Source organism: Vombatus ursinus, unplaced genomic scaffold, assembly GCF_900497805.2.
Source record: "Vombatus ursinus unplaced genomic scaffold, bare-nosed wombat genome assembly UNPS02014794.1, whole genome shotgun sequence".
Taxonomy (NCBI): Eukaryota; Metazoa; Chordata; class Mammalia; order Diprotodontia; family Vombatidae; genus Vombatus; species Vombatus ursinus.
In genome coordinates, this window is record NW_020954572.1 from 11,576,319 (window position 1) to 11,588,028 (window position 11,710).

The following is an 11,710-nucleotide window of genomic DNA, read 5'->3' on the forward strand; positions in this document are numbered from 1 at the left end:
TCACTTCTTAGTCAACAGAGGGCGATAGAGACCACTTGATCAATTCCTTTCAATAATGATAACCAAGTATAGGCATCATAGACTACTTTCCAGTGGTTCTGTGTTCCATCCAATACCATAGGATGCTGTATAGTAATGCCAAGCTTTCTATGGCTCTCAGCAAGCCTACCTAGCTATGCTCCTCTTGTGGGTAGCAGTACTCTATTCCATATTTTATTTTATTTAATTTTATTATTTTTAGGCAATTGGGGTTAAGTGATTCTCCCAGGGTCACACAGCTAGTAAGTGTCAAGTGTTTGGTCTGAGGCCAGATTTGAACTCAGATTCTCCTGACTCCAGGGTCAGTGCTCTATCCACTGAGCCACCTAGCTGCCCCATTTTTTTTGTTTTTATTTTTTTATTTCTTATTTTTTTTTATCTATTCCATATTTTAAGGTCTTGGTATATGTGGCTATATCCAGATAGATTCTTGGTTGAGCCCCACCTCACCAGAAAACTGTCCCCCTTTCCTTCATGAATTTCAACAGAATTCAATTGCACAATCAGTGGTATAACTACATATAATTCCTTACTCATAACCATCTAAGAAAAGGCATAAAACTAAAAAAAGTGACCAGTGTAGTCTGGAAACACATAAACCCTTCCCGGAAACACATAAACCCTTCCCAGGAACACAGCACAAGTGTTGTTCATTTTCAAAATTTCTCAATCTACTCCTCTACTTCTAGGAAGGAGGGAGAGCTCACTCGTTCATAGAGATTAACCTAAGCATGGAATTCTCAGCTGGATCCCTCCCAGAAACAGCTCCCCATTGCTCTTCTTTGGTCATCTCTCTAACAGAAGGTACAGGTCTCCTTTGCCCTCCTTTACTCCAAGAAGTATAGGAATGTTGGCCAATTATGTTTTCCTTTGCAGAAAGTATGAAGGGAAGGTTGCTTACAAGGCATGATCTGCTCAGGTCTCTCAATCCTGACCAGACCAACAGAAGGAAGCAAATACATCTCTTGCCTAATGCTATTCCATTGCCTCATTTCTTTTACTTCATTTTTTTTTAAAAGCCCCACCTTCCCTTGTCCTGCCTCCTGTATCCCTTCTGTAAACCATGACCCCACTATCCTACTCACTTCTACCTCTCTGCTCTTGGACAGTTAACAGAAAGTAGGAAGACAGCCCAACAAAGGCACATTTCTAAGGTTCAATCCCTTCTCCTCCACTGCCTTAATGGGGCAAAGAAAGGAAGGTTTATCTGTACAATGGTTCCTCTCAGACTTACTATGGAGCCAATTTATCCCAGAGCCAAGTTCAGCCTTGCACCCATTTTATGCCATACCAGGTCCTGAGAGACAACAATCTGTTTCCTAGTTCCCACTCCCTTCTGTGGTCTGTGGTCTAAGGTCATTCAACCATGTTCATTAAATTTCTTCTTAGGGCTCCATTTATATTCAACTGGGCTCTGTCTTCTGAAGGTTATTCAGAAAAGAATTTCTCAGAAAAGTCTCTTTTTCCTTTCAAAACACCCAACTCTTTCTTGTGGCTTACCAGGTCATAACAACCGAGGGATTGCTTGAAGTGATAGTATTTGATGTCCTAAGTTTAAATCCCTCTTCCAGATGAGCCCCTTCAAAAATAGTAGGCCCATCACTGCTGGGGGTCAGACAGCCCAGTATATTGATGGAGACAATAATACTTTTTCTTAGAATAAAGTCTTGAACAATGAGAAACTATAAATAATCCAGTTCATCTTCAATTGAGAAAAATTTCTTTTTTTTTTTACATTTGTCCTGATCAATAGTTTTAGAAGAAATATCACTTTACCTTCAGTTGAAAGTGCTTTGCATATGTTAATTTTTAAATAAACTTTGCTTCTGTTTGCCATTTGATAAAACAACAATAATAATAATATTTTAGACTTACCTTAGAGTTCAACAAATTAGGGTAGATTGTTCTAGTTTTTGATTCACAATTTGATTTGATTCAAATACCTGTGAAGCATGTTTTTATTATGCCTATGATTTATATTTATTGCAATAATCTTGAAGTTCTTATCTAAGTGATAATGAAAATTAACTCTCAATATTAGCCTAATGTTTCATTGAAAACACATTTGTTCCCTGAGTATTTACTTTGATTGTTACCTTACCTGCCTCTATTACAAAAATAGAACCTCAGACACAGGAAGGGACTAGGGAATGGCAAAAGGTAAGGTGTAAAGAAAAAGGTAGAGAAAGAATTGTCGTGTTTCAGTGAAAGAAATGTTGGGTTTTGTCCCCAAGCACTATTCATGTAAGAGTAGTTCCTGTTCTATGGGCTAACTCTAATATTTTATTGAGAATTGTTAGGGCCCTTGACTCAGGCCTACGACTCAGGGATGTGCTAGCCCTTTGACTAAATCCAAACTTCACAGAACAAATCCCCTTAATAAAAGGACTCAGTTAAAAGGTGGCATCCAAGGACCTAGAAGGTCACATGTGACCTTGAGGCCACAGGTTCCCCACTCCTGCTCTAGAGTACTGAAAGTTAGAGGGTGCTAAGAGCATTCTTTTAGCAACAAAGAAACTACTGAACTTAGTACCTAGTTAACAAGTGTAATTAGTTTTAAATGGAAGCTACCAGATGATGGTCTTTACCTTTTCCCAACTGCTCCCACAAGACCCTTGTGATGTCTTTCCAATGGAATACAACAACACTCCAGAGAAACTGATCTCCACCACATACATACCCCTAACTGTTCTGGAAAGGACTCACCATTTCACAGGATTTCTGTTCCACAACTGCATATGCACAATTCCAACTAAATTTGTCTTAAAAACATATTTAAGGGTACTTTTTGTGAAGCTGCCCTAAATTTATGAAACTAGTTTGTTCATTACAGCTCTGATATTGAAAGTGAGTCACAAAAGTCTTGACAGCATAGCTTCCATGTAAATGCTTGGCTAATTCTGTATTTTCCCTTGTGGGAATGATCCCTATAACAAGTATGCTTCACCATTAGAAGTTATCAAGTTCTTTTCCACAGCACAACCTCATGAATTGAATGATATTCTAACCAAGCTTGTACACCCAAGTTTACAGAGCCAATTCACAAATATACCTCAAACGTGGGATAATCTAAACGCTCTTGGGCCTGAGTTCAAAACCTACTTCTGACACTTACACCTGTATGACTGTTCTAGGCTGGGTTTGATTCAGGCCAGCATTCCAGTAGTTTGGAATGAAACACTCCTAGGTCGTGCAACAGTCAACAAAAAGAGGTAGACTTATGCATAGCTAGAGAAGAATATTCAAGAGGGATAGGCAACGGAGAACCCTTGGAGTTGATTCAGCTGAGCAAAACTCCCATTACAATCTACCAGTCAAGCCTCTCGTCTGAGAGCTCCTCCAAGCTCCTCCTGGCTGCTTTGTAATTAGGCAATGAGAAATTAAAGTCAACAGTCTGAGCATCCTCAGTTCCCTGAACCAACCACGTCTCAAGAAACGTCTCAATACGTTTTAAGGAATAACTAGACTAATCTGCATGAGGGGAGAGGTGAGGATATTGCTCCTACCACATTGACCTTAGGCAAGTCACTTAAATTTTCAGCCTCAATTTACTCATCCATAAAAGGAAGGGGTTAAGCTAGATGACTTTTGAGGTCCCTTTCAGCCCCAAATCTACTGTCCAATGATCCTTATTTACCAGAAATGGAACTTTTGGGAGCTGTTGCTTACATCTCAGGGTTTATTTTAATGCTTCCATTTACCATATAGTACGTTGTTTTGTAACCCTCTACAGTACTTAATCATGCAGTATTGTTGATTATAACTATTTGCATTGGAGTTTTATCCCCATTTGTTGTTCAGTTGTTTTCAGTCAGGTCCAGTTCTTTGTGACCCCATTTGGGTTTTCTTGGTAAAGATACTGGAGTGGTTTGTCATTTCCTCTTAAGCTCATTTTTACAGGGGAGGAAACTGAGGCAAACAGAGTTGGGTGACTTGCCCAGGGTCACATAGACTGTAAGTGTCTGAGCCCAGATTTGAACTCAGAAAGATGAGTCCCAGGCCCATCACTCTATATACTACTACACCACCATATACTCCTTGAGAAGTACCTTATCTAAACTTTGTCTGTCCTCCAGGGCCTAGTATATCAACCTATACAAAGTATAAGCCTAATACATATTTGTTGATTTGACTTTATCCATGAAAGAACAAGTTTCCTGAATTATTAAAGTGGTCATATACAACCAAAAGAACCTTTCTATTTGCTGCCTCTTTAAGAATCCCTTTTCTCTTATCATTTCTGGCTTTTACTGAAACCAGATGGCAAAACCAAGAATGAAACAGCCCTTGGTGTCCAGAAGGAGGTGAGTCTGGCCAAAGGATTGTCATTCCTGTCAAGAATGAGAGTAAAAAGCATTTTTGTATGGCTAATCATCAGTAGTATTTAGCATCTACGTTTGCCATTTATGCAATGTGTCAGAATGAAGAGCCCATCCACACTCCAGATGAAGCCATATTGGCAAGAAATGTGTTTCAACATCCTTCAGCTATGAGATGAGCAAATCTTCATGGTTGGTTCCAGAAGCAAATGACATTACAGGGTAAGGTACTTGACCTCTTCTTCTCAAGTTTTCTATTTATTGATATCTTCATTTATAAAACTGCACATATCTTCCCAGTAAACTTGCCTCCAGGCACCAAGGAATTCATTGAAAACACCTCCCAAAAAAACCTAAGGAGTGAAATTAAGTAAATACTTTAAAGGAAAAAAATCAACCTGGAATGCATCTTGTCTGGAAAGAAAAATCAATATATTTTTTAAAAAAGTCTTTCCTTCAAGCCTGGGAGTAGTCTCTATGATAAATTACACTCAGGAAGGCCTAAGTAACATTGTGAATAAACTTATAAATGCTGAGAGCTGAATTATGAAATCGTAGAATATCAGGCTTAAAGAGGACAGAATTTGGTCCACACTACTACATACTAAGAACCTGACCTTGGAGAGGAAATGGGCTTACCTGAAATCACACAGCTAGTTAAAAAGTCAAGAGTTAAAATTGGAAGCCAGGTCTCCCGACTCATTTCACTGTTCTTCCCACCACAGAATAGAGTTCTAGAAAAGGAATATAGAACTTAACATTTTTTTTTTAATGTCAAGTGGTTTGACTTACATCCTGTATAGGAAACTGAGTGGGACTATTAATTCATGGAGAACTAGACAACGAGCAAATCATAAATGCAGCATAAGGGTCCTAAAAGAGTCGCATCTCTGAGCCCCTACCCTACATTGTCTGGACCCAGGCACCAAAGTAAATATAATGCAATAAAACCAGATTTTAAAATAGAGCATAAAATATTTTAAATAGAAATCTTGATTCCTGTGTTGAATCTTTGAATATTATATCAATTAGATGTTACTGTTTATTGTTACAATCAACTTTCAAGTCAGATACTTTGAGTTTAAGCTTAATATAATTGAAATTTTGGAAGAACTACAACCCCATAACACCAATATTATTTCTGATAACATTGGATGATTTGATTTATCAATAAAGACTATAATTTACAATTCATAGTTTATGTACAAAATATATGTCGGTCCAATTTGAGGTACTATGCTTCATTTTAAATATATGTTTCAATTAATGTAAAGAAAGATACTTTGAGAAAATACAAGTCTCTTCATTTGAATTGGTAAAATTTGAAAAGGATGATGGGGATCAACAAAAAGTTTGCTATAATAAACATGGACTTTTTAATTAATTAGAAGTTGTTCTTTGAAGGCATTCCAGAGTATTTGAGCTACAGAGGAAACAAGATTCACTGATTTTGTATTTGTCCTCCTTTTCATTTTTTAAAAGTTTTCTGTCCTTCCTCTAATATTTTGGGAAGCTAGTTTCCTAAACAAGCTTAAGATTTTCATGAATAACTCCCACCTTACTTTCCTACTCTTCCATCTCCAAAACTTGAAAAAAGATAGAGGCCAAAAAAATGTAAGAAAACAGAGACATCTTTACCTGGGACCCATGGTTATTAGTATTTCCTGTCTAAAAGGTTGGTATTCTTCAAACAGATAATATAGACCCTGGGAAATTTCATCTTTTTTGTTCATTTGTTTGTTATTCTTCCACAGTTGTATTAAACCAGGTTGTCCTGTGACAAAACATAAGAACAATAATGAAGCATTTAGGTTAAAAAACAAAAGCCACAGGAGGGATCAGTAGTGTGGGGGACTGGTTTGCATACATTTTGTTGTAAGAGAGTCTGTGCTTATGACAAATGTCTTTTGATTGGCCAATTGTGGACGTCCTGGAAGCCAAATTCATTGGAAGAAAGCTTTCTCCGTCCTCACATTAGTTGCTAAGTCAGCCAATCAGATAAAGACATCTTTTGAGCAGACACAGCAGATACCATTCCATACATTTAAAGGAACATGCTTCCCTTTACTACCCTTTGTTAAGTTAAATGAGAGATACTTCATTTTAGTCTGGTTTTCCAAATAGGAAAGTGGTTTGTTTGTTTGTTTTCAGACTGCAGCATACTGTAAACTATTTTTCATGGGCTCCAGGGATTTTTTAAGGTAGTCTAGTATTTAAAATATTTCTATTCACTAATTTAGCAGTCAGCTATCCTATTAAGGAAATAACTTTAGCTTAAATGAGGACTCTGGCCTTTCATCTTTCAAATTATGGGAAAAGACAGTTTCTTATTCTAAAAGTCTCTTCAGAAAAGAGAATTTAGAGATTTGTATCATTTTCCTTCCCTAGTTATATCACATTATAGTTTAAAGAAATATCACATTATAGTTTAAAAAAACCCCAAAACTAAAGATAACATGTAAAATTACAGTTTGTGTCATAAAGTCATGTATCACAGATTTTCTTGCTGTTGTCTCCAATTTTTACTGCCTCAGATGAAGTCATAGGACACTGAATGATAAGGTTAAGAAAACTGGGAGGTGGATGGGGGAAAGAAATCTATTTGAAATAACTCAGTATTTAGAATTGCTTTCGTCAGGAGTTTGGTGACATCTAGTGGAAATAGTGTGTAGCCAACTGTCCAAACTTTTTTCCAAAACATCCTCTTTAGAGAAGAATGGAATTAAGAGGAATAAAAAAGATATTTAACAAGAGTACATTGGGAAGCCCATTAGAAGAAGGTATTTGTACTGGTGGAACATATTCCTGTGAAGAGGAAATCAGTCATGTTGGAAAAAGCTGCCATCTAAGCAAATAATGTTAAAGCTCAAAGTGCTGTGCTGTTATTTATTGTACATGTAGGATATTGGAACAAATTGAATTCAATTCAACAAGTGCATATAAGGCAACTCCTATGTAAATACCAAATGACAGATGTCCAGGTTCAAACCCTGAGGCCTATAGTAGAGAAGTAACTTGCTGAAGGTAGAGGTAGTAAGTATCAGAGCTGGAATTTAAACCTAGGTCCTCTGTCAGCTCCAAATTTAGTGCTCTTTCCATTCTACCACATGACCTCACCATTGAGAGAAACCATGTGATATGGTGACTAGAACGCTGGATTTAGATTCAAGACGACCTGGGTTCAAATCCTACTTCTAACAATTACCAACTTTGCTGGGATCATGGAGTCACTTAAAATCTCTGAACTACAGGCAACTCCCTAAAACATCTACTGTTACAGATGGGGCCACAATATGCCCAGGTGGAAAGATTTTCCACACTAACAAAAATCAAAGATCTTTGACAATTAAAATGATGAATTTGGTGATGTAGGATTTGGATGAAAACATAACTTATATGAGGTTCTTTCTTACTATAATTTGAAAAGAAATCCTAATGTCAGCCTCAGAAATGTTACATTTGTGTTTATATATAGCTCCGTCCATGGAGTTGGAAAGATGCCCAATCTTGGCTGTGTTTGGGGATTGTGAGCTCCAAGAGAGCTTAGCATTCGATTTACTTAGCTTAATGTTTTGAAGCACCAACGTATAGCATCTGGCAAACAGTCTCCTAATTCTAATCTGCCCAACCAGCTATTTTTCATATTGGTTTTCTTTCAGGGTAAAGTTCAAGTAAAAGGAAGTAACTACCAGGAAGTCCAACATTAAGATAAACGTTTCCACTGGAGCAAAGGAAAAATTAATATCTTTAATCAAAATTCCACACTGAGTCAAACTCAAGGTTTATGAGGAGAAATGCAGAGTTAAAGAAACAATAATAATCAGGAAATTTCAAATTTAAAAGAGACTTCAGCTGATACTGAGGCTTGTCTAAATTATAGTAATAATAATAATGGCATTATAGCCCTTTAAGGTTTGCAAAGGACTTATATGAAAAGATCCAGTGTACTTAACTGGAATCCATGAACTATATATACATATATATATATATATACATATATATATATACACATACATACATAATATACATACTACATAATACACATAAGTATATAGTAATAACTAGTTTCCTTTGTAATCCTATGCATTTTATGCATTTACAAATACTATTGTGAGAAGGGGTAGATAGGTTTTACCAGACTGCCAAAAGGGTCCATGATACAAAAAAAAAGAAAAGTTAAGAATCTCTTATCTAAATGATACATCATTAGAAGAGAATGATCTGATGAAAAATTCCTTGATGTAGAAATAAAATAAAAATTAAATTAAAAAATAAAATGAAAATGTGTCAGAAATTGAAGTGTAGCTATGAGAATGATGTAATGTAAAAGCTGTGCCAAACTTCCCTCCCTTCTTTGCAAAGGTGAAGGTCCATAAGTATGGTATACTACAAATAATGTCAGACTTTTTTGATGTACTAGTTAGTTTTGCTGAACTACTTTCTTTCTTATTCTTTGTTATAAAGAATGGCTCTCTGGAAAGAGGAAGGATAGATTGGGAACTGTAAGTAATGTAAAAACAAAATAGATAATACTTTTTTAAAAGCTATGCCCAAAAAGAGGAGTGGGATGTTGGGACAACAATCTATAAAATTCAACCTGAGATAGTAGAAAATTCAGAATTTTTTTAACCTGAATTCTACAACATAGCTGAATTACATTGGTCTTTTTGTTAAACAATAATGATATGTCACATTTCCATAGAACTTTCTAGCTTACGAAGAGCATTCCTCCCAACAACCTTGTGAGGCAGGAGGTGCAAATATTATTATCCCCATTTTAAAGATGAGGAAACAAAGACAGTGAAGTTTTGACTCAATCATCACACAGTAAATAAATGGCAGGGTGGGGACTTGAATCCAGGTCTTCTGATTCCAAGGCCTTTGCTCCTTCCAACCTAGATAAATCAAATCAACAAAATATCTTTTGAACCTGAATTGTGGGCTTTGTATCGTAACATTTAATTATCCCATTCTCCCAGTGGCTTTACCTGCGTAGGCCCTACCTAGAAGTAGATCAAAGACATTATTATTGCTAAACTAGAAAATGTACCAAAGAAGTAAATATAGTCACAAGTCTTGTGTGTGTGTGTGTGTGTGTGTGTGTGTGTGTGTGTGTGTGTGTCTGGATGTGTGTTTAAGTCTGTTGGGTTTTGGTTTTTGTTTTGTTTTTTCCATTCTAAGAACCCAGTGACTACTATGACTAATACTAGCTAAGTTCCTAGGACCAATATATGCATTTATTTTATATGCTATATACTCCTACTTCAACAACTGACTTTAAGGTAGTCTTTTATTTCATTCTGGAGAACATGTCGCTTGTGTGTGAGAGACAGGTGGCAGCAGGGTTGCCATGGCAATTGCCTGTCACTAATGATAGGAGAATAATTACTGCAGCAAATTTCCACATTGCTGTTCAGCTCACAAGCCTGACTTGCCCCCTCTCCACAGGGGGCTTAACCCTTCCACCTTCCCCCGCTCACAAGATTCCATCATTTTTTCTAGGCTCTGACTGGGGAGCTTCTAGCCTTGACTGCAATGAGCAAGGTAAAACCTGCCTTCTCCGAGGTTGCGAGGAAAGATGATTCGCAGAGAGGATGAAAGCAACTACACGGATGAGATGCATATTTTTCTCCTCTTCAGAACAGTCTAAACTTGTTTTTGCTTTAATTAAAGTTTGCAGAAAATAAGCCCCGAGTATAACATAATCATGGATCAAGTTCAACAATTGTTTGCTTGAATATCCACATGTGGTTAATTACTGGATGCTAAAAATGCAAGATACAGTGTTTTTGAACTTATTTAGAAACCCATAAATCCAAGTGTTCAGTATTATTTACAAATCTTTCCAGGTCAGTTAAGAGGTGTTTTGGTGGCTGGAGCTGTTTAATATCTAAGGGAAAATATGCTTAAAAAAGAAAAAAAAACTTCCTTTGTGCATTAGTATTCAGTACACCTAATGAGCTTAAAAGGGTCATTTGGGGGCTTACCTTGGGTTCCTATTTTAAAAAAATGTCCCTGGTCCATAGATTATGGCAGGTAAACCTTGTTACATACACACGCTCGCATGCACACACACACACACACACACACACACACACACACACACACACATATAAATGCTGGAAATCAGCACAACAAACACACATTTGGGCTCCCATTTCTACTCACCATTAAACCTGGGCTCAAAATACTTCTCTTCCCGTTAAGTTCTCTGTTGAAATGCAGCGCTTAATTTCTTGGGCTCAGGGATGATTACTCCACAGGAATTGTTCTAATAAACAGGAAGTCTAGTGATGGTACCCTAGTACGTAGTGTTGCATAATTATCTTTCTTGTCCAGTTTTCTCTCATGTTTACTATATAAGCCTGTAGAGAAGAGTGAGTTTTGCTTCCTAAAAATGGAACAATCTCCATGAAAATGTGTCTCTTATTCCTTGGAGACTGAGATGCCAGGAAGTCCATCACTGTATCCCTAGAGTCTGGGCTGTTGGCTGGTGGCGGGCAGTGCTCTGATGGAATTTTCCTCCATGGCAAGAGTAGCTGGGAGGGTAAATAACCCTCTCATTTCTTTGCTCACCTATATTTTTAAAATAAGTGATTATTAAGTAAAGAAATATCCTGTAAGAGATTAACTACATAATTTACTGATAACCCCAAGTAAAAGGAAAAGGACAGAAATGGGAAATACTTCTCATACTCCTGAAGGTGATGTGGGGATTAAGGAGAATGTGGCATCCTGAACGTTCCATTGTAATAACCAGAGCTCTGAACAACCTTTCCAAACACTCAGATTGAGACTTCAACCCAAATCTGCCATTACATTCAAAGGCAAACAAGCCTCTATTTGAGGCTTTTTATCTTGGGGCCTAAGGCCTACAGGAAAAAATAAATCAGTTGAGAGATGATTCACTTGCCTTTTAGAATAAGAATAAATCAAATATAATTTAGTTCAGTAAATACTACAAAAGTTAAATATATATATATATGTAATTTACAGTGTTTTAAAAGTAAGGAAGCTCAGTGAAACAAAGACTAATTAGATGAGCAGGAGAAATAAAAAAATGAAAGAGGAAAAGAAAAACTCAGTGAAAAAAATACATCCAAGAAAAGAAAATTGATAACAGAAAAAGACAGGCACAAGGATCAGTAGTTTTGAAGTGAATATTGGCTGAATTAGTGTTTAAAGAACATCCTACTTTGATCAACTATGATAGACTTAGCTCTTCTCAGCAATGCAATGATCCAAGACAATTCCAAAAGACTTGTGATGGAAAATGCTATCCACATCCTTTTTACTTTTATTTTTTGTTTCTTCTTTCTTGTGGTTTTTCCCATTTGTTCTGATTCTTCTTT

At 36.7% G+C, this 11,710-nt stretch overlaps 1 long non-coding RNA gene across 1 annotated transcript; it reads right to left on the minus strand.

Annotated features, from left to right (window-relative positions):
* Positions 1–4,065: 4,065 nt before the first annotated feature.
* Positions 4,066–10,614, minus strand: LOC114048763. The gene is made up of 4 exons (XR_003569800.1): positions 10,527–10,614; positions 5,997–6,132; positions 4,998–5,092; positions 4,066–4,711 (listed from the first exon to the last, which is right to left on the minus strand). It is a non-coding gene; the product is annotated as an uncharacterized LOC114048763 (long non-coding RNA).
* Positions 10,615–11,710: the final 1,096 nt, after the last annotated feature.